Genomic DNA, 21,816 nt, shown 5'->3' on the forward strand with positions numbered 1-21,816 from the left:
GAATGAAAGTGAACCTCGTTGCTTTGGGGAGTCATTGTGGATTGCAGGCAATAAAACTTGTTTCTTCGTAGGCGAGCTGAAATCAGATACGCCGGTGTTTCTTTGCACGAAGGCTGCCTTCATGTAGTTATATTTTGCTCTGTGCGTGAGGAAATGGGCACAAAAAGATTGTGGACTAAGCAGGTCTGTCCACTTTTATTTCCTGCGGTGTCTTTGTGTGTGTATGTGAATGGAGCACAAAGAGCACGGGTGATTGTGTTGAGAGGAAATAACTTTCTGAGGACATGTATTTTCATGTCGAGATTATGACAAAGTTGCGTTGGGTATTGAAACAGAATCAGGGGCAAGTTGTATTTGACAAGTTTGCCAATACAGTTGAGAAGGATCAAGTTCGAGGCCCTGTTGATGAATGCCAGAGGAAATCCTTGAACTTTGCTGAGTAGAGTATTAGGATACAAGCCAGTGCAGCTGCGTATTCACTCCTGAGGAGATTTTATTATACTGTATTTACTGGCCTCTCCAAAGCCTTCCAAGAAGATGAAATGGGGCCAAAACAGGATTAGGGACAGGTCTGTTTCTGGTAAATGTCTCAAGTTCTGTTTGAATTAGAGAGCAGGATTAAGATTTACAGATTTCTTCTGCAGGCTTTCCCCCACTCTCCTCACTTTGCTGAGAAGGTAACAGGTTTCTTATAGCAGGGGTCTAGAAAGGCCCTCTGTTCAGATAAAAGCGGAATCTAATTTGGGGGTGTTTCCTCAGGACAACCTGGTGAGGTAGGGTAGGTGGAAAGAAAACAAGCGGCTTTAGGTCATTCAGCCATTGTCATAGCTGCGGCCTAAACTCCACAACACATTTGGGATTTGGGGTCTGGGTTTGCAAAAAGCACTTCCTTATGGTCATTTTGGGATAGAAGCTGAAGGCCCCTTGTTGCCTCATGCAGTGGCCCTGAGAGGGCACTCGGAGAAATAAGTTCCCTGCAGCTGTTGTGAGGCTGTGGGAAATGTGAGTCGGGTCAGAAGAACTGAGAAATGTCTTGTGGAGCTCAGGCCTCGATTGGAATTCGAACTGGAGTTCAGCCAGTCCTATTCCAACACTGTAGCCACTAGGCCACAAAACTAAACAGGAATCTAGAGGCATGTTTAAACACAAGCATGTTTTATGCTTCTCAAAAAACTTGTTTGCCTTTAATGTGGTACTGGACTCCTGTTTATTTGTGTGGCAGTATACTCCCAACATGGCGACCCTCCTGAAACCTTTGGTTCTCTAGCATGAGCAGTTTTTAAAAAAGGGATGGAATAGGGGAAATCCAGCTCCCTTTAACCAACATCTTAGAGCCAAGCTACAAGTGACGCCTGATACAGGTTGGACACTTGTCAGCTTCCCTCAAGTTTTGATGGGAAATGTAGGCATCCTGGTCTTGCAGCTGTAATGGAGAGCCAAGCTGTAAAACCAGGACGCCTACATTTCCCATCAAAACTTGAGGTAAGCTGACAAGTGTCCAACCTGTGTAAGGCGTCACTTGTAGCTTGGCTCTATGTTGTGTTATTTAAAGGCCAGCTTCTCTGGTGGGGGAGCTCTTACGGGTCAGGAGAGGACAGGCCACAGGAAGTATTCTTTCAATTCACTCCAAACCAATCTCAGTTGCAGATAAAAAATGGAAGTGATCCGTAGGAGGCCTTACTGAGGCTAGCCCGTGACCGTGCCCAGCGACTGTGATTCTGGTGACCTTAATCTTCCATGCCGCGTATTGTCCTTGTAAAAATCCCTTCTAAGCTGAGATAGAGTATTAGCGTCGTCCTTTCGCTGCTAGTGCAGTTCACTCTCTCTGTCTCTCAGACGGAGAGAGTGAATTCATGCGCACGGGTTTCCATTTCTCCTGCATTCTCTTTGCTCTGTTGAAGGGAATCTCCCTTCGATGTTGAACGCATGAATTGGTCTGCTTTACCTGAGGGGGCTCCAGCAGATGCAGCAGGTGCCATGTTGTGTCACTGGAAGTGAGCCGGCAACTCGCTGTCACTCGGAGCTCTTTCCCTGTGATTAACAGCGACAGCAGAGAAGGGTAAAAGGAGGTTACCATTTTCTCAGCCTTGAAGCAAGCTGCCCGGCGGTGGCGGCTGCACTACAAGCCAGATTCTTTGCCTCACATTGCCAAATTGTAACTGTATAAAATCCCCAGTGTTATTAATTTGCATCTGTCACCTGCCGGCTTGGCACCTACCGTTCCTGTGTCTTACGGGCTCTTCGTTTACAAACAAACGCTTTGGGCAACTGTGTTGACGATTGGGGCGTGTTGAAGAATCTGCTAATGCAGACTGCAGTGTTGGAGTGGCAGCTGTGGGTGGCTGGACACAAATCCAGACAGGGAGCGTGTCTTCTCCACTATACATGATCTCTGAAAGCAGTGGCTGGGTCCCAAACTGGAGCCCGGGCCAGTTATGTGATTGCCTGAAGTTACAACGTCGTGGACATTTCGAGGGGGGAAGGGTCAGGCCTCTAGTATTTGTACCAAGCTGAGATTTTGTACTGCCCGGTCAAAAGTCAGTGGACTGAATTTGCTTTGCTGCTTTTCTTATCCACACCTGATGAGGTTTCTGTGGCTTGAGCACACACAATCCCAGGTAGCTTGTAAATTAGAACCAAACTACAAGTGACGCCTGACACTAGTTGGACACTTGTCAGCTTCCCTCAAGTTTTGATGGGAAATGTAGGCATCCTGGTCTTGCAGCTTGGCTCTCCGACTGCTGTCCAATGGACTTTTCAACTGTCACTTGTCCAACATTCCACCAAGCTGCCTACATTTCCCATCAAAACTTGAGGGAAGCTGACAAGTGTCCAACCTGTGTCATTCGTCACTTGTAGTTTGGCTCTTAGTTCTGGCCCAAGACTCTTGGTGTGAGCCCTGGAGTTCCCAAACAGCACTGTTATCGTGGTTGGGTTCGATGTTAGAATGACCAAAGAGCAAGGTAAGCCCCAAATACCCGGTAAGAGCTGAGACAGCCCTGGAAGCGCTCCTTGGCTCGGACTGAGCCAGTGTCAACAGAGGAGGTGACGTTGTGGCTCTGTGAATCTCCACCACCTCTGGCTAGTTCTGAGCTGAGCATTTTTTGCGGTGCTGCCGCTAGGCTCAGCTCGGCTTGCTCTGAGCTGCTGGCAATACTCCAGAGAAGGATTTTGCGTTACTTCACCCTCAACCTTCAGAATGGTTGTTGAGGGTGCTTTCTAAGTGATGTGTTCTCAGGAGAGTTTTATCGTTCTCTGAACTGATCGCTTGTGGGCATTTGCTCTATGTAAAAAGTGCATGCAACTATTTCGTGGGCTTTGTTACTGCCTGAATGGTGGTTCTTTGCTCACTGAGGTCTCCATTGTTCCCTTTCAAGATTGGTAATGGATTTAAATGATTAACAGAACGATGATCTTAATACCTCGAACAGCAAAGTGGGCTTACTTGAACACGACAGAAAAGAAGCTTTCGGGTGAAAACTGCTTGGTTAAGCCTGTAGGTATTTTAGTAATTTGCTTCTGGCAAATTAAAGCAAGGTCTTTTACCAAAGGTCTTTTTAAAGGGGACAAGAAAGCATAAGAAACACAGGAGAGGCAAAGGAGCCATAAAAACAAACCATTTCCATTTATTCCATACCACCTCTTGCAATATATTTTAATAAAATGTTAAACAATGCAGTGAAAGGCGATGTGAAACTTTTTTGTCATATACACAAGAAGCAAGCTTCAGCAAACTCATGGCTCTGAGATCTTATTGAAAGGAGTAAATCAAAAGTCCTAGAGCTACCTGTGCTTTGCAAGATATTTTTATTGTTTAATAAAAGAAGCTCCCAAGTCTTACGCTTTAGGAAAAAGCTCGTTGTCTGATTGGATTAGGGAGAAGTGTATTACCAGGTGTAATGCTTCATGTGCCTCTAGGGGTAGTCTGCAGTTTTTTTATCCCTCCCCATGTTATTTGAGACAGAGCAAGCTGTACAGGGGTGCCCGGTATATCTTAGAATAATACTTGTGGGTTTTGTGCATTCAGCTTCTAAGCTGGCTATAAATATGACTTCTTTAGAGTGGTTGTTGTTACTAATATTCATAATTTCCAGACTACAGCCATTGTGTGTGCCATTTTATAGGGTTGGGCTGGCAGTCCAGCGGGAGAAATCATGTGTTTGTGGGTGGAAGTGATATCATCATGTCGGGGTGACTCTCTGTGATTCATCCAAAATTCAGTGGTTAAATAGAGTTTGGGGTGAATTCCTAGAGTGTCTCAATAATGTAACTTCTGGTTTCTTGCTAGTTGCACGTTGCACATTGGCGTGATACCAAATCACCCCCTTGTTCCCCACCCCCTCTCAAGTGGCAACGGGGAGTGTGGGCTGAGGCCAAGTGTTCGCTTGGGAGATACGACCACTCTATTACTTTATCAAGTAAGAAGAGAAGTCCCTGATTTAATAATTTGTGTGTATCTAGAGTATTGTCAAATGGCAAGAGCACACATGGTAGCATGGGCTTTGAAATTTTGCATTGTGAACGTAGTGCTGGGGTTAATGCTTTTGTGCTGTTGTTGGTCAGCCCTGAAATACTACCAAACCAAGAGCAATTCTAAGCAGGTCTACTCAGAAAATCTTACTTAGGTCTGTTCAATGGGAAAATGTTCTTAGGACTTCACTTATAAGACCACCAGCAGTAGTAGAGGGTTTAGTAGAGGGTTGAAGGTAATTTGAAAGTGGGATTACCACTTACAGCTTTCTTTTTGCTTCTGGTAGGATTGCAAGTTTTTAGTAGGGTTGCAAAAACCTATTGGTCTGGAGGTAAAAGTGGACCCAAAGGAGTACGAGTGAGTTTGTGTGCACCCTAGAAAATCAGATCCCTCTCAAATTAACTTCTGGCTCTCAAAAACCTTTCTGATTCTTGAGCCAATGTATTCTTTTAAGAGACACTTTCATTTTAAAATTATTTTTAAAAGTTTTTAAAATTTCTTCTAAATTTCTAAAGTATATTGAAATCACCACTGATGTACAGTTTTGCTTTAATTCTGGAATGCCTTAGAAGTGGTCTTTTTATAGCCTGGGAAGCCTTTGACTTGGTTCTGCGTAGTATTTCCCCCTCCTACTGACTTGGAAAAAAGCTTTAATCTTCTAAAATTGATCACGGAGATAGTAGGTGGTATTTTTAATGTAATGTGCTCCAAGCATCAAACAAATGTTTGTGCGCGTTAGGGATGTAATGTATCAGATGTTTAAATTATAAAGTTTCCATGAGTGTAAATTTCTTCTGGATCCAACCCTTTCTTTTAATTACATTTGAATAATAATAATTCAATTTATATACCACCCTTCAGGACAACTTAACGTTTACTCAGAGCAGTTTACAAAGTGTGTTGTTGTTATCTTCACAACATTCACCCTGTGAGGTGGGTGGGGCTGAGAAAAGTCTGCGAGAGCTGTGATTGACGCAAGGTCACCCAGCTGGCTTCAAATGGAGGAGTGGGGAATCAAACCCGGTTCCCCAGATTAGAGTCCTGCCGCTCTTAACCACTACACCAAACTATAATGATAATTGCAAAACAAGTATACTTTTTAGTACAAGTCCCCCAAAGTTAATAACTTACCAATAATTTTTACTAGCCCACTTGTTCATCGATACCAGTCATAGTCCACATCGATAGCCTTTATTTTTTAAAAAAGGGAGAAAGAGCCAGCTGTTCCCAAACTTCCAGAAACTCCTCATTGAAACTGTCCCTAGCCGTGGTCTCCTAGGTGAGTGGTCATTTTGAACCCTTCCTAAATGCAGGCTGTTCCATTCTATTGGTTGTTGACCACAAAGCTGCTCTCTCCAAAAGGCACAGAAGGTCTCTGATCTGCAGATGGTGCCTCATTATTATTATTTTGGAAAGCCAGAGAGAAAAGGCATGTCTGTGAGCACACTAAATCAGTTTTCTAATGACCATAATCTCTGCATGTGTGAAGATGAATTGCTTATTTCAGTGGGGCAAGAATCGAGATGAACTCAGTCCTATTGCAGTAGAAAAGAGCAAGAGTCCAGTAGCACCTATAAGACTAACAATTTGTGGTAGGGTATGAGCTTTCGTGAGTCACAGCTCACTTCCTTAGATACCTTCAGTTACATCGAGCCCTCCCCCCACCTTCAGATACCTGAAGAAGTGAGCTGTGACTCACAAAAGCTCATACCCTAACATGGACTCTTGCTCTTTTCTACTGCTACATACAGGGCCAAACTACAAGTGACGCCTGACACTAATTGAACACTTGTCAGCTTCCCTCAAGTTTTGATGGGAAATGTAGGCAGCTTGGCGGAATGTTGGACAAGTGACAGTTGAAAAGTCCATTGGACAGCAGTCGGAGAGCCAAGCTGCGAGACCAGGACTCCTACATTTCCCATCAAAACTTGAGGGAAGCTGACAAGTGTCCCAACTAGTGTCAGGCATCACTTGTAATTTGGCCCACAGACTAACATGGCTACCCATCTTGACCTCAGTCCTATTGCTGGCATTTCCTTCCCATCCTTGCTTTTATAGCTCTGAGGAACTAATGAAGTTCCGTATGTATCTTTATTATTCCTTGGTGGGTCAAGCAATTTGAGACAGACATCACAACCCTCCCTGAATCTTTTAAAGGTAAATTTGGGGCATGTACAGCCACCCATTTGTACCAGGAACAGGAGAGAGAGTTTAATTCTTCCGCCCCTGCATGGTTTTACCCTGCAGTGGCTTGTTTCTCTCATCTGGTGTTTGGAGGCATTTAGTTATCATGGCTAATAGCATTTGATAGACCTATGTTGCATAAATAAATTTGTCTAATCCTTTTAAAACGCTATCTAAGCCCGTAGCCAATACCACACCTTCCAACAGTGAATTCTGAAGCAATCCTTTTGGTACATCTTAAATCTGTTGCCAGTTGATTTAATTGGGTGACTCTGAATTTTAGTAGAGAGGAGAAGAAGTACATAGTCGCTTTAAGAACACCCTTATTGTGTGTCCTTCACCATATTTTCAGTACACTACAAAGGGCCCAACTATTTATAACAAAACTATTCTAATCTTTCCCCCATTGTGATCGTCCATTTTCATCTCTACACCAAGATTATAAGGGCACGTTCCTACCATGATAAAATAGAAAAGAGTCTAGTAGCACCTTTAAGACTAACCAACTTTATTGTAGCATAAGCTTTCGAGAATCACAGTTCTCTTGCCCCTACCATGATAAGATAGACTTTTGGGAAATAAAGCAGGAGTTCAATGGCACATTTTATTTTATTTTATTTATACCCCACTCTTCTCCTGATGGGAAACCAAAGCAGCTTACAACATTCTCCTCTGCTCCATTTTATCCTCACAACACCCCTGTGAGGGAGGTTAAGCTGAGAGTGTTCAACTGGTCCAAAGTCTCCCAGCAAGCATCCATGGTAGAGCCGGGATTCAAACTTGGGTCTCTCAGATCCTTATCCGAAAGACTAACCACGATTTATTCCAGTGCAAGCTTTTGTGAGTCAGAGCTCTGTTCCCCAGATGCGGGGGTATTAGGAGTTCTGTAACCCTTAAAACATTAAAGCCAAACTTCCTTATCCAGTTCCAGAGGAAGCTTTCTATCCGTTAATCTATCTGCCAGAAATGGAAGCAGTGTTATTAATAATGAATGGGGAAAGGGCTAGAGTGCAACGCTATGGATTTTTCTTTATGCCCTTCCAAGATTTCAGAATCATTTATGTATACCCTCCCCCCTTTCTTTCCATCCGTACGTCTGAGAGTCATTTTTTGCTCCACTTTAAAACATTTTTTTAAAAATTGGAAATCCTTCGCATTCCGGGGTTAAATTTTTAAATAACAAAATATTGTATGGAGACATTTTGGGTTTCCGAGGGACTAGAAAGAACCGCAGCTATGATCAAAGCAGAATGAGCCATCAATTAAAAGCCGTCTCTTGGGAGGCTGCCCTGTTTTAATGCATAGCTGTGTTTTCTCCGATTTGACCAGGCGGTATTTTTAGCCATACTGTCAAGTTCTTTGTCTGGAATGAGGCGGTACAATGCCCTCTTTGTTATCACTCCTTTTATTTTCATTGACTTCTTAGCAGAAAAGGGGCTGGGGTGTACCTGGTCTCCTAAAGATTGATTTAATACAACTTTTTGGCTCCCTCCCAGCTCAGCTAAATCCCCCCCCCCCATTTTTTGTGTTCCTTGCTCTCTGCTCATTCTCTCTGAGCCAGGGAACCACAAATTCTGCAAATCTCGGATTACAACAGAGGAGGCAAAGAAGGCAAGTGCAGGCAAATACATTTTGACAAATGATATAAGCCATCCTGATTTTAAGCTAGGTTTTTAAATAGCCATTCTCTTGATCACCAGTGGGGAGCAAAGCTCTCTTCCAGGCAACCAGATAGAGAAACTTTTGCAAAATGCAAAACGATTTGCTTATTTTTCTTCCAGGCCAATTATTATGCCCTGTATGCATGGGCAGATAGACTAGTACAATTGCATTGGTTCTAGTCTTTTTTTGGGTCTTTTTCACATTGTTTGCTTTAAATGCAATGATACAGCGTGCTCGTAATGTCCCTGGTTCAATCCTTGGTACGTCCAGTTAAAATGGGTTTGTGAACTGGAGTGTCAGACTAGGTCCTGGGTTCAAGATTCCCATTCAGCCACCAAGTCGTATATATTCCTTGAGTCAGTCCACCTGAACTACCTCACAACAGAACAGGATTGGAGTGGGGGGACGATGACACCACATATGCCTTCCTTAGCTTATTATAGGAAGGGTGGGCTACAAATGGGTGAGTGGGTCAATAGGAGACCTGGCAAAGACCTCTGCCTTGGAGATTTGTTGCCAGTCAGAGCAGACTGTGCAAACCAAAGGTCTGACTTTATATAATCTGACTTCATGCATTTGTAAGATTTTAATGTAGTCAATGGGTAAAAAAAACAAAACAAAAACACCCAAAGATAATTGCTTTAGTGAAGGAATGCAATACTGCCACTCTGAGATTGAACTGCAGCTCTGATCCAAAGCGGAGTCCTGTCCTACTGAACTTATTGAAGAGGCCATGTCACATGACCGCCTGGCTTCATATTCATCCCGATGATCATGCGACAGGCAAGGCATAGCATGGTTTGAGTAGTGTTGTGCCCACATGTGGTGTAGTGGTTAGTGTGCCCGTCTAGGCCTCGAAAGACCCCAGTTCGACCCCCCACCCCACCCTCCCACACACTAGATGACCTTGGGATGGTCACTGGAGAGCCGGTTTGGTGTAGTGGTTAAGAGCGCGAGACTCTAATCTGGAGAACCGGGTTTGATTCCCCACTCCTCCGCTTGAAGCCAGCTGGGTGACCTTGGGTCAGTCAAAGCTCTTGCAGAGCTCTCTCAGCCCCACCCACCTCACAGGGTGTTTGCTGTTGTGGGGATAATAATGACATACTTTGTAAACTGCTCTGAGTGGGTGTTAAGTCATCTTGAAGGATGGTATATAAATTGAATGTTATTATTGATTTTATTATTATTCCTTTCTGCCTAGCCTACCTCAAAGGATTGTTGTGAAGTTAGAGTGGGGAGGGGAGAACCATGTATGCTGCTCCAAGCAGTATAAAAATGTACTGGTTAGTGAGAACCCATGATCCAGGAGTTTAAAGGCAGCCCTGCTGGCTAAGCATTATAATAATAGAATCATAAAATCATAGAGTTGGAAGGAGCCATACAGACCATCTAGTCCAATCCCCTGCCCAGTGCAGGATCAGCCTTGAGCGTCTCTGACAAATGTTCACCCAGCCTCTTCTTGAAAACTGCCAGTGAAGGGAAGAGGCTGGATGAATATTTGTGAATAATAATTACATTTGATTACATGAATAATCATTACATTTGATTTATATACCACCCTTCAGGACAACTTATGCCCACTCAGAGAGATTTACAAAGTGTGTTATTATTATCCGCACAACAACAAACACCCTGTGAGGTGGGTGAGGCCGAGAGAGCTCTGAGAGAGCTGTGACTGACCCAAGGTCACCCAGCTGGCTTCAAGCAGAGGAGTGGGGAATCAAACCCGGTTCTCCAGATTAGAGTCCTGCTGCTTACTGGGTGTATGAGTGGAAAACTGAGTGCAAAAGAGTAAAATGTGTGCGAGATTTTCTTCTATGGCCTTGTTGTAGTGCAATCCAGAGGTCAGAGTGCAGCGTACGAGATTCCCCGTTTCAGATCCCCACACTTTCATGGAAACTCACTGGGTGACCTTGGGCAAGTCTCTCAGCCTTAACCTACCTTACAGGGTTGTTGTTGTGGAGGAGGTGAGAATGACATTAGAATCTTCTTTGTGAAACTGTTGGGGGAGAGAAGTAGAGGATAAATATCTAAATATTTAAATAAATAAATCCCCAGCATCTCCAGTCAATAGATAGATAGCTAAGCAGAAAGATCGGGAAGGATGTCTTTCACAACTCAAGAGTGCATAGATGCAGAGAAGTTAGCCGTGTTAGTCTGTGGTAGCAAAATCAAAAAGAGTCCAGTAGCACCTTTAAGACTAACCAATTTTATTTTAGCATAAGCTTTCGAGAATCAAGTTCTCTTCGTCAGATGCCTCTCTGTATCAGGCATCTGACGAAGAGAACTTGATTCTCGAAAGCTTATGCTAAAATAAAATTGGTTAGTCTTAAAGGTGCTACTGGACTCTTTTTGATTTTACAACTCAAGAGTAGATCTGCTGCTAGTCAGGGCTGGCAGTACTGAGAAAGATGGACTGTTAGTCTAGAGAACCATATTCTAATGAGAAAACAGCATTAATGTCGGGGATATTGGATCAAATCTTTTCCCCAGAACTCCTATAAGGCTTTGCTGATATTCTGAGATCAGTGAGGAATGTGAGTTGAATATTTTGCTACCAGCAGTAGATCATATTTTGCTGGTACTTCATCTTGCTTTCTGTTTGCCCAGTTCCCCTTCTCTCCTCAATATTCTGAATAACTTACGGCTGTAGGAGCCAGTCTGTGAAGAGATTGCATGCGCTGTGTCTCGCTGTCACCCATCGTTCAATATTTATCTAGGCAAGTGCGCCAGCTGACCTTAATCCTGTCATTTAAATGGATATTGTCTCTCCCCATGCTCCACCCTCCCCAACGCTGCCCTGCCCGGCCTTGTCTGCCGGAATTGATGAGCCAAGAAAAAGGCTTGGATGAATTGGCGCCATCTGGCCAGGCTGGCATAAGGTGGTGGTGGAGGGGGGGGGCATTGGAAGAGTGGTTAATGAGCCGTGCTCAGAGAGAGACCGGCTTTAGTGCGGCAGAAATAACAGTGGTTTAGTTACTTCTCACTGAAGCTTTGCTCTCCCCTACTGCTTGTGCCTCTCCTGTGTGGCGGCTGCTGAATTCCACAACCTGCTTTGCGTGTGCAAATGAAGCACGCTTTTCATAATTCTGCTTGGTTCGTGTTTTATATTTTGGTTTTTTCCCCCTGCTAGCTGCAAGAAGGTTAAAGTCCAGTCCCCTGACCACTGAAGATGTCAAATCAATCCATCAAAGGGTTTATTACGGTCACAAGACCAGCCAAGTAAAATACAGATAAAAAGAACCGTTTTTAAATACTTAAAATGGGTAAATACATAAAAGATAAAATCATACATATGTATATATATCGCTGAAGATGTAATTTCTCTCGATTCTGCGATCTCACCAAACATTACTATGCACTTTTTAAGCACGGCTGAAACTCCATAAGGACTAGGAACTCGCTGTTCATCCACGGTCTTCCTGTGCAGTCCCACATGGGGACTGCGCACGCGCAGGCCTGCCGATACCGGAGATTTTTATAGCTCAAAGCCACCAGGGGGCGCTCTCGCCTTCCACCGCGCATGCGCGGCCATTTTCCCGCCTAAATGGACTATAGAAGGCGGAGCGCCCCACACATACCCTCAGTTTCCTTTTCGCCGCCGATAGATGAGGTTTTTAGCTCTTCTACTCGTTCGCGATGTCGGATACTGCTTTGTTCAAACGATGCGTCTCCTGTAATCGAAAGATGACCAGGTCAGACGGCCATTCTAATTGCCTTTATTGCCTCGGGGAAACCCATAACACCCAGGCCTGTAAACATTGCCGTGCCTTTACTTCGAAGGCCAGGGCGGAGAGGGCGGACCGTTTGCACGCCTCGTTGTGGCAACGTGCCATGTCTGTTGTGGACCCTCCGGCGAAGGCACCTCCATCTGCTGCGCCCGGATCCACTCCTCGGCCGGCCGAAACCGTGAGCTCGAGGACCCCTCGTGCCTTACCTTCCCCGAGTCATTCGGAGTCGAGACCGAGAGATCGCTCGTCCTCCTCGGTTCGGAGCGCGTCGGAACCAGCACCATCGGTTCCGAAGCTCCCTCGGAGCCGACCGCCCTCGACTTCGTCTGCTGCACCAGCCTTGGACCGAGCTGCGTCTCGGAGCCGGACACCTTCGGTGTCAAGACCGACGCCTCCACCGTCGCAGGGTGCAGTCGCTTCGGAGACAACGGGAGAACCATCCGCTCCGTCCGACTCTGACAAGCAGAAGAAGAAGAAGAGAAAACATTCTTCAAAAAGGGACAAGGCGGTTCTGGAGCAGTTACTTTCCTCTCCACTACCGACCCCTTCGGGTGCGCTCGGTTCCGACCCACCGGAAAAGAGGCGCAAGGATCCAGACCCGGTTCCTGTCTTGACCTCTTCCCAGGAGGACCCGGTTCCGGTAGAGAAACCCCCGACCCCTACGGGACGCCCGCGATCGACCTCCCATGAATCCGGGTCCATCAGATCGGGTCGGAGTTATCGGAGTGGATCGGGCCGTAGATACAGCCCGTACCCGACTCGGAGCCGATCGAGGGAGCGATACAGCAGTGAGGGCCGGGCGGCCTCATACTACAGGGGGGATAGTCCGCTCCGATCGGACCGCTCTTTTCGAGGGGACTCGATGTCTCCTTCCTTTCGGATCCGATCCTATGGCGACTCGCATGGAACACCGCACCTTTCTGAGGTTGATTACCATCGGAACCGACCAAGGGGTTATGAGTCCCCTCCTTCGGATTCGCCTGATGCTGAACTTGGCCCAGCGGAAGAACCTTCGCCGACGGACGACTTCAGAGCCTATAATGAATTGCTTCAGCGAATGGCTAAAGCACTGGATTTGGAAACGACCTCTACGGAGTCGAAATTTACTGATAAGATCTACCAGCATATCTACTCGGGTTCCACTCCTTCCGTAGCCTTTCCGCTGATCGATGGTTTTGTTGAGTTGTGGAAGAAGCTCAATGTTAAGCCTGCTTCTATCCCCGCCACTAACCGAAAAGTGGAAGGCCTTTATCGTACAAAGGACGAAAACCATCCGTTCTTGGCTGTCCATCCACCTCCTTCCTCCTTAGTCACTGAGGAGATGCAGGCAAGGGGCAAACAAGGTTCCATGTCGGCTCCTACTGACAAGGACAGTAGAAAGATTGATACTCTAGGGAGGAAATTGTACACCTCTGCTGCTTTTGCCATCAAAGTGGCTAACTATGCGGCTATGATGTCGGCTTACCAGCTCTTCCTGTGGAAGAAAGTGGCTGCTTTCCTTCCCAAACTCCCTGAAGACCAGCGGACCCTCCTGCGTGTCATCCAGGAGGAGGCCACCTGCCTCTCGAGGCACCAGATTAATACGAGCAGGAGTTTGTCCGATACGTCTGCACGTTCCTTGCTCTCTGCAGTGGTTTTGCGGCGATTTGCGTGGCTCCGCACGACTGCTCTCCCGCCTGAGACGAGGAACAAAGTAGAGGACTTACCTTTTGAAGGGACGCTCCTTTTTTCTGAGAAGACAGATGAATATCTGTCGAAAAAGAGAACGGATCGTCTCACAGCACGGTCCTATGGTGTTCTGCACCAGGCTCCTCAGCATCCCGCCAGACCTTACTTCAGATCTTCTCAGCGGGGCAGATCTTATCGGTACCAGCCTTATCAGGGGTATTCGTATCAGTCTCAGAGGAGTTACCAGAGCCCTCAACAATCCTTTTCCAGGCGCAGACAAGGTCACCGTCCCAAGCCTGGTTCTCAGCATCAACAGGCTAAGGACGCCCCCCACGCCCAGAAGCAATTCTGACAATTACAGGGACCTGAGCCTATGTTTGGGTTCAGGCTACATGCTTACTGGAGGGAGTGGCTGTCCATCGGTTCCGATGTTTGGGTTTCTGATATTGTTCAGTATGGTTATAAAGTTGAGTTTGTGAGTTTACCTTACCTGAGTCTCCCTGTCTTTTCTTCCGGACCTCCTCATACGGAGATCCTAACTGAATTGGCCACCCTGATTCAGAAGGGTGCAATTGAAGAGGTGCCCTGTGATCCTGCCCCCTTCGGTTTTTACTCTAAACTGTTTCTGGTGGAAAAGAAAGATGGTGGTCTTCGACCCATTTTAGACCTACGGGCCCTGAATAAACTTATACAAATTCGAAAGTTTAAAATGGTCACTTTGCAAATGGTTCTGACCCTTTTACCTAGACACTCCTGGTTTGCTGTCCTTGATTTGAAGGACGCTTATTTCCATATCTCCATTTTTCCCGAACACAAGAAGTATTTACGTTTTACTTATGATGGTAAAATTTACCAGTACCGGGTTTTACCCTTTGGTTTGGCTACTGCTCCTAGGGTCTTTACGAAGTGTATAGCTGTGGTGGTGGCCCATCTGAGGTTACAGGGCTGTCGAATCTTCCCGTACCTGGATGATTGGCTCCTGGTTGGAAGTTCTGCTGATGACGTGTTTACCCAAGTATCCCTGACTTTAGATTTATGTCTTAGGTTAGGTCTTTTCGTTAATCAGAAAAAGTCAAAATTGACCCCAGTACGGTCTGTACAATTTATAGGAGTAGTCTTGGATGGGATCAAGAATGCTGGCTTCCTGCCCTCAGACAGGGCGGCCAGGATTAAGGGCATGGTCCTTCGGCTGAAGCGCTGCCGTTTTCAATCAGCTCATTTTATCCAGACTCTCTTGGGTTGTTTGGCCTCTACTACGGCTGTGGTTCCGTTCGCCAGGCTGTTCATGCGGCCATTACAAATGTGGTTTAATGCCAGTTTTTCTCCCAACTCTGATTCCCAGAACAAACGTTTATCAGTCCCTCGACGGGTGGTGGCCTCGTTAGAATGGTGGTTGGCAGATGCGAATCTATTTAAGGGTGTGGAGTTTGGCTATCGTCAAACTCACTTGTCCATAACCACTGATGCTTCCCTGTTGGGTTGGGGAGCTCACTGTGAGGGTGCTTTTGCTCACGGCACATGGTCTCAGGCCGAACGCTCGGAACATATTAATCTCCTTGAGCTTAGGGCTATTTCAAATGCACTGATCTCCTTTTCAGATACCGTGCGCAACAAGTCAGTGCAAGTGTTGACGGACAACACGACTGCAATGTTTTATGTCAACAAACAGGGTGGCACGGCATCGGCGACCCTTTGTACCGAGGCGATGAAGCTGTGGACTTGGGCCATACAGAACTCGGTTTGGCTGAGAGCGGTACACATCCCAGGGGTGGAGAATCTCCAAGCAGATCAGCTGAGCAGACTACACCGGGATGTTCACGAATGGTCTCTTCGGGACAAGTACCTCGTTCCGATCTTCTCGATGTGGGGTTTCCCGGAACTGGACCTCTTTGCCACACTGGACAATCGCAAGGCCCATCGCTATTGCTCCAGGGGGGGTCTAGGCCCCGGGTCCGATGGGGATGCATTTCAAGTCGAGTGGTCGGGTCCTCTGTGTTATGCATTTCCCCCATTCCCCCTGTTGGCCAGGGTTCTGAGCAAAATCCAAGGGGAGGGGGCGACGGTCATACTGATAGCCCCTTTTTGGCCGAGACAACCTTGGTTTCACACTCTCCTTCGATTGCAGTCGCAGTCGATCAAATTGCCACTCGTTCCAGACCTTCTGTCCTGGCGCGGGGTTTTGCATCACGACATTCAACGACTCAAACTGACGGCGTGGCTGATAATTCACAATCGGGGTTTTCTGAAGCTGTAGCTCATGTTTTGTTGAATGCTAGGCGCCTTTCCACGAGACAGTCCTATGCGTTCAAATGGGAACGCTTTTCTGGGTGGTGCCGCAGCCGGAATTTGGACCCTTTCTCTTCCTCTTTGCCTGAGGTTTTGGAATTCCTTTGGGAGATTAAATTAGGGGGTTTAGCCAATAGTTCTGTTAAAGTATATTTGGCAGCAATTTCGGCATTCCATCCTCCTATAGATAGGAAATCAGTCTTCTCACACTACACTTCGAAATTGTTTCTCAGAGGACTGAATAATTTGTACCCCCCTGTTCGGGCTATTGTCCCTCAGTGGTCTTTACCGCTAGTATTGACTAGATTGATGTCTAAACCTTTTGAACCTCTAGCTACCTGTCCTTTACGCTACCTTACTTTGAAGGTGGCTTTCTTGGTGGCGATCACTTCAGCCAGAAGGGTGGGGGAATTGGCTGCGCTTTCGTCTGAACCCCCCTATTTGAAGTTTCATGCGGACAAGGTGGTCTTACGGACTAAAGTTGACTTTTTACCTAAAGTGGTGTCTCAGTTTCATTTGTCTCAGGACATTGCCTTACCTGTTTTTTTTCCCGATGCAGTCTTCTGATGCGGAGAGGGCCCTCCATTCGTTGGACGTGCGCAGGGCTCTTCTCTTTTACTTGGATCGTACCAAGCCTTTTCGTTTGGATTCTAATTTGTTTGTCTGTTTTGCAGGACAAAAGAGGGGAAAGAAAGCGACATCTCAGTCTATTGCGAGATGGGTTGTTCAAACAGTTTTAACATGTTATGATTCTGTTCATTTACCTTGTCCTTTGGAGGTGCATGCCCATTCCACTAGGTCCTTGGCGTCATCTGCGGCTCTGCTGAGAGGTGTTCCTCTGCATGACATCTGTAGAGCGGCGACGTGGGCTTCAGCGGATACGTTTATCAAGCATTATGCGCTGGACGTTCTGGACCGGAAGGAGACTGCAGTGGGCACCGCAGTGTTGCATTCTATTTTTGAGTGACTTTACTGTGGCACCTCCGCCCAGGTATTAAGCTTTATAATCTCCCATGTGGGACTGCACAGGAAGACCGTGGATGAAAAACAGGTTTCGCTTACCGTAACTGTTGTTCATCTAGGTCTTCCGTGCAGGCACACATGCCCTCCCTCCTTCCCCGCTGTATAGTAAAATTGAGAGTTGTACGGCGGCGAAAGGGGAACTGAGGGTATGTGTGGGGCGCTCCGCCTTCTATAGTCCATTTAGGCGGGAAAATGGCCGCGCATGCGCGGTGGAAGGCGAGAGCGCCCCCTGGTGGCTTTGAGCTATAAAAATCTCCGGTATCGGCAGGCCTGCGCGTGCGCAGTCCCCATGTGGGCCTGCACGGAAGACCTAGATGAACAACAGTTACGGTAAGCGAAACCTGTTTTTTTTTTACAAAAAGGAAACGGAGATTCCCAGGAAGCTGAATTCTGGGGCCAGGATTAGATTCTGTAGGTTTTCTGTGAGCCTCTTCATTTGAGCTGTGAGGGAACTACTTTTCTGTGAATGGCTCCTGTGTGCTTGAGGTAGCGGTTAAATGATACGGTCCCACAAGAATGGGTCGATTGCATGCGTGTATCCATGTAATTGGTACCCTTTGCTGGCCAGGTGCCAGTTCCACAGTTAGCACCTGTTTGATTACTTGTCTGGTTGAGTCATTTAAACATTACCTCAGCTCACCTGTGTGGGACCTACACACGGAAGTGTAGTCTCACCGTGATTAGGGCAATGTTTAAAGGGCCCCTGGGTTTCAACAGGATTGCAGTGTCGGTTCTGCACAAAGCACTGGGAGCACAGTTAATAATTGTTTACACAGGCATGTGTGAGAATGTGTTCCTAACCACACTTAAGCAGAGCTTTCGGCATCATGTGCCTCAGACCTGTGGAGACTGGAACATGTTTAAATAACATGCTCCATCTCCAATTGCTTGCTGAACATGAGCTTTTCTAGTCAGAAAATGCTTCCTTTGTGCTGCTGTTTGTGTCAGAAGAAGGGTGCTCTGACTCAAAAGTTTACACCCTGAATATCTTGTTGGTCTCTAAGGGCTCATATCTTGCTGCAGACCTATTTCAAGGACAGACAATAACAATGGTAGACACTAGACCAGACCTGGGGCCGCAAGGCTACTGGGGTAAAAATATCACAATTCCTACAGGGAGGGCTCTTCAGTGTTGGGATTTTCTAACATGAAAAGTAGCCCCGAGAGTTTATGGTGGTTCTTTGAGTGGAATTATGCTGTAATGAAAATTCTTCTCAGAACTCTCAAAAGTGGATAGAGCTCTTTCTGCTGCTCTTAATGACACTTGGTCCTTGGACTCTTTTAACACTTTTTCGAGAGCGTCACTTTCCATTTTGAAAATCCTTGTGCTTCTCTTCCATTGCTTCTGCAACTTTCCCAAGTGGAAGTCATCAGCTTGCTAGAGCCAGTTTGGTGTAGTGGTTAAGAGTGCCAGGACTCTAATCTGGAGAGCCAGGTTTGATTCCCCACTCCTCCGCTTGAAGCCAATTGGGTGACCTTGGGTTAGTCACAGCTTCCCGAAGCTCTCTCAGCCCTACCCACCTCACAGGTTGTTGTGAGGATAATAATAACACACTTTTTAAACCACTCCGAGTGTGGCATTAAGTCCTAAAGGGTGGTATATAAATCAAATGTTGTTGTTTGTTATTGTTATTATTCTTGCTTTTAAACATTTACTTTCTTGTGTGTGAAGAACAATACATCTCCTTTGACTGATCTCTGAGAGGTGGTGCCTTGGATTTGCAAGGCATTCGTTTAAACAGCCAAGTGGGTTGTTTGAAAGTAAAGAATCGAAAAGCCAAGGGACAAAAGCATTGTTCAGTTAATTGACAGGGTATTAACCACCAAGGTTGAGGAGAAAAAAGTAAATTGCTCAGCTACCCATGTATATAACATTTAATCATGGCGCCTAGGAATTCCAGATCCCTCCCATCCCCCGATCTACAGATGGTGATGATGGTAACTGTGCTTTTATACCACTCTTCTAGACAAATTAGTGCCCAACTCAGCATTAGGACCTGATAGAGCAGGGTTCTTGCTTAGCTGTGGTCTCAGTGTCTGGTGCTGAGCAGTTCCTTTGGGCCAAACGTGATGCTACACTAAATGTACAATTGCCGCAGAAAACAACAGCTACATATCCCAACTGTCCTGTGACCTGATTTCACGATTTATGCCTTCCGATAATTTATATGCCACCTCGCTAGAGGCCTGCTCAAAGAGGGCCGCAAAATAAAATGCAATAATATGATAAAAAGTTATTAATCATCATCAGCCACTAAAAGCAAGCAGAGGCATAAAATGACGTAAAACAGCCTAGGAAAAGGATATATGTTTTTTAAAAGGCCTTAGGCTAGAAGCAGACCATGGTGGATCTGGAGAGTGCTGTCAAGTCATAGCTGAGTAATGGCACACACGCACCCCCCCCCCCAGTGGGGCTTTCATGGCAAGTCAGTAATAGAAGTGGTTTGCCCTTGCCCGCCTCTGCAACCCTGGTCTTCGTTGGACCCTGCTTAGCTTCTGAGATCTGACAAGATCAGGCTCACTTGGTCTATCCAGATCAGGGCAGAAGTAGACCATATAAACTACTAAAGAAACGAAATACCTCATTTAAAAGATTGGGTGAAAAGTTTTAGTCTGGCATCTAAGGTAGGCACCAAGTGAGTCTGCAGAGGGACGCCATTCCAAAGGCCGAGGTGCCACAACTAAGCCCTGTCTTTAGTCATCAGCTATCTCACTTCTGCAGGTGGCTCTGGACAGCAGGGCTTGTGAGAAGTTAATCTTAACTGGTTGGCTGGGGAGCGTGGGAGGAGGCAAGTACGCTGGCCCTGAGCCATTCAGGGTCTCGAGGCACTTCGAATTGAGCTCAGAAACAAATGAGCAGCCAGAGTAGATGTTCTAGATGTTCTCACCCTCATCCCACCTCAATGGCAGCTGCCCCAGGCAGAGAGATGCAGAATGCCAGGGCTATTGATAGATCCCACCAGATTTTTATCTTGGCCTTCTTCCAAGGATTCAGAATTCTTTCCCCTTGTCCTTTACAACGACCTGAGGAGAGGCTAACATGAGAGAGGACAAGTGGCCCCTGATTGCCAGCAAGCTTTATGACTATGAATTTTAAGCTGTGTTTCCGCAGTCCTAGTCTGTCATTCTGACGTGGATGCCATACTGACTCTATGTTAGACATATCTGCCCTGAGCCTGCTGGTGTGGGGAGGGCGGAATCTAAATCGAATAAATAAATGGTGTGCGCGTGTGTAGGGGGCAATTAGACCTATGCCAGCTGCTTGGGGCAGTTTAGTGTAATTCTCACCTCACCCCTTTTCTCAGCTACAGGTGCCCTGTATATTGTCGAAGGCTTTCATGGTGCCCTGCCTGTAAATTAAGAATGATGATCTATCTCAGAATATTGTTAAGGACAAGCAAGATGGGTATTTTAAGCCTACCCTGCTAGCCTGAGGATACTACATATATTAATACTAATAATGATGAGCAAGTCAGAGCACATCACGGAAAGAACCATCTCTCATGTTTGCATGAGAGAACATGAATTATGCATTTCAGGTCCTAGCTTGCCCCATTCCTAATGATCAGGGTGTGTTAAAATGATATACATTATGGCTTGGATAAAATTAAGACGGAGGCAAGAATCTGTGCTTATATTTCATCCTCTTAAAGGGTTTGACCTTGGTGCTGAAAGTCAGTCTCCATTAAAAGTTCTCTTGAAGAAAGTCAGTTTTGGAGAAACACCATGGTGTCGTGGTTACAGTGTCAGACTAGGATCTGGGTGGCCTTAGTCCAGTTGCTTTCTCTCACAGCCAATTTACCTCACAGGACCGTTGCTGTGAGCATAAAATGGAGCGGGAATATGACATTGTAAGCGGCTTTGTGTCCCCATTGGGGAGCAAAGCAGAGTATAAATAAAAATAAAGTGATGGAACACCCACCATAAATTAAAGCCATTGGCCGTTTTCACACCTCTTACCAGCTGTGGAACATCGCACAAAGCTCTCGGGACAACAGCGTCTTTCTGGCGTGATTTCACAGGAGAACCAGAGTTATGACGGGAAATCGCGCCAGGAAGACACTGTCATCCTGGGATGTTTGCATGATGTTCCGCAGCTGGTAAGAAGTGTGAAAACGGCCTGTGTTGGACAGCTTTGCCACACTCTTGGCTTGGCTGGATGCAGAGGAGAAGAAAGTATCTGAGACTATATTAGGCATAATGCTAAGCAGATAATTGTGTGTATGTGGAATGTGATGGCGAAACGGAAACACTACAGCTTGGTGCATTCTGTTTCCTCAGTTACTCCTACACCTAGAACGGCCCACCAACGTATAAAACTATTTCAATGAATATATCTTTATCCTTTTTGTGCACAAAGACACCAGCAGCAAAGAAAGGGATGGAGTTTTTTCCAGCAGCTCCATTAATTTAAAGATGGCGGCTAATGTCTTTATTAGCTGTTTCTCCTCATTTAGTTCTTCTTCCGCACTAGTTGCTGGCCTTTGCTGTCCATTAATCTTCCTTTCAGTGTTTTGTGGATGTATAGTCAAAAAAACAAAAGTGATTAAAATAGGTTATGGATCAACATGTTTATAGTCTTAACTTTTAGACTGGTAAGAGGTGTTGCAGTGTATGCACATTTTTATCAGCTGTCTTCACTGTAAAACGATAGATTTAGAAGTAAGAAGATATTGAAGCAAGATTTAAGTCGAGTAGCCCATTAAAGACAAACAAGATTTCCAGGGTTGTAAGCTTCCGAGAGTCAAGCTCCATTCATCAGATACAAGTAGAAATGGAGATCCCTGAACC

At 45.9% G+C, this 21,816-nt stretch overlaps 1 protein-coding gene across 2 annotated transcripts in view; it reads left to right on the forward strand.

The window, feature by feature from the left end:
- CEP170B (centrosomal protein 170B) overlaps positions 1 to 21,816 on the forward strand; it is a 122,722-nt gene that overhangs the window by 52,106 nt on the left and 48,800 nt on the right. The window lies entirely within an intron of this gene.

This window comes from Eublepharis macularius, chromosome 2 (assembly GCF_028583425.1).
Source record: "Eublepharis macularius isolate TG4126 chromosome 2, MPM_Emac_v1.0, whole genome shotgun sequence".
In the NCBI taxonomy this organism is placed as follows: domain Eukaryota; kingdom Metazoa; phylum Chordata; class Lepidosauria; order Squamata; family Eublepharidae; genus Eublepharis; species Eublepharis macularius.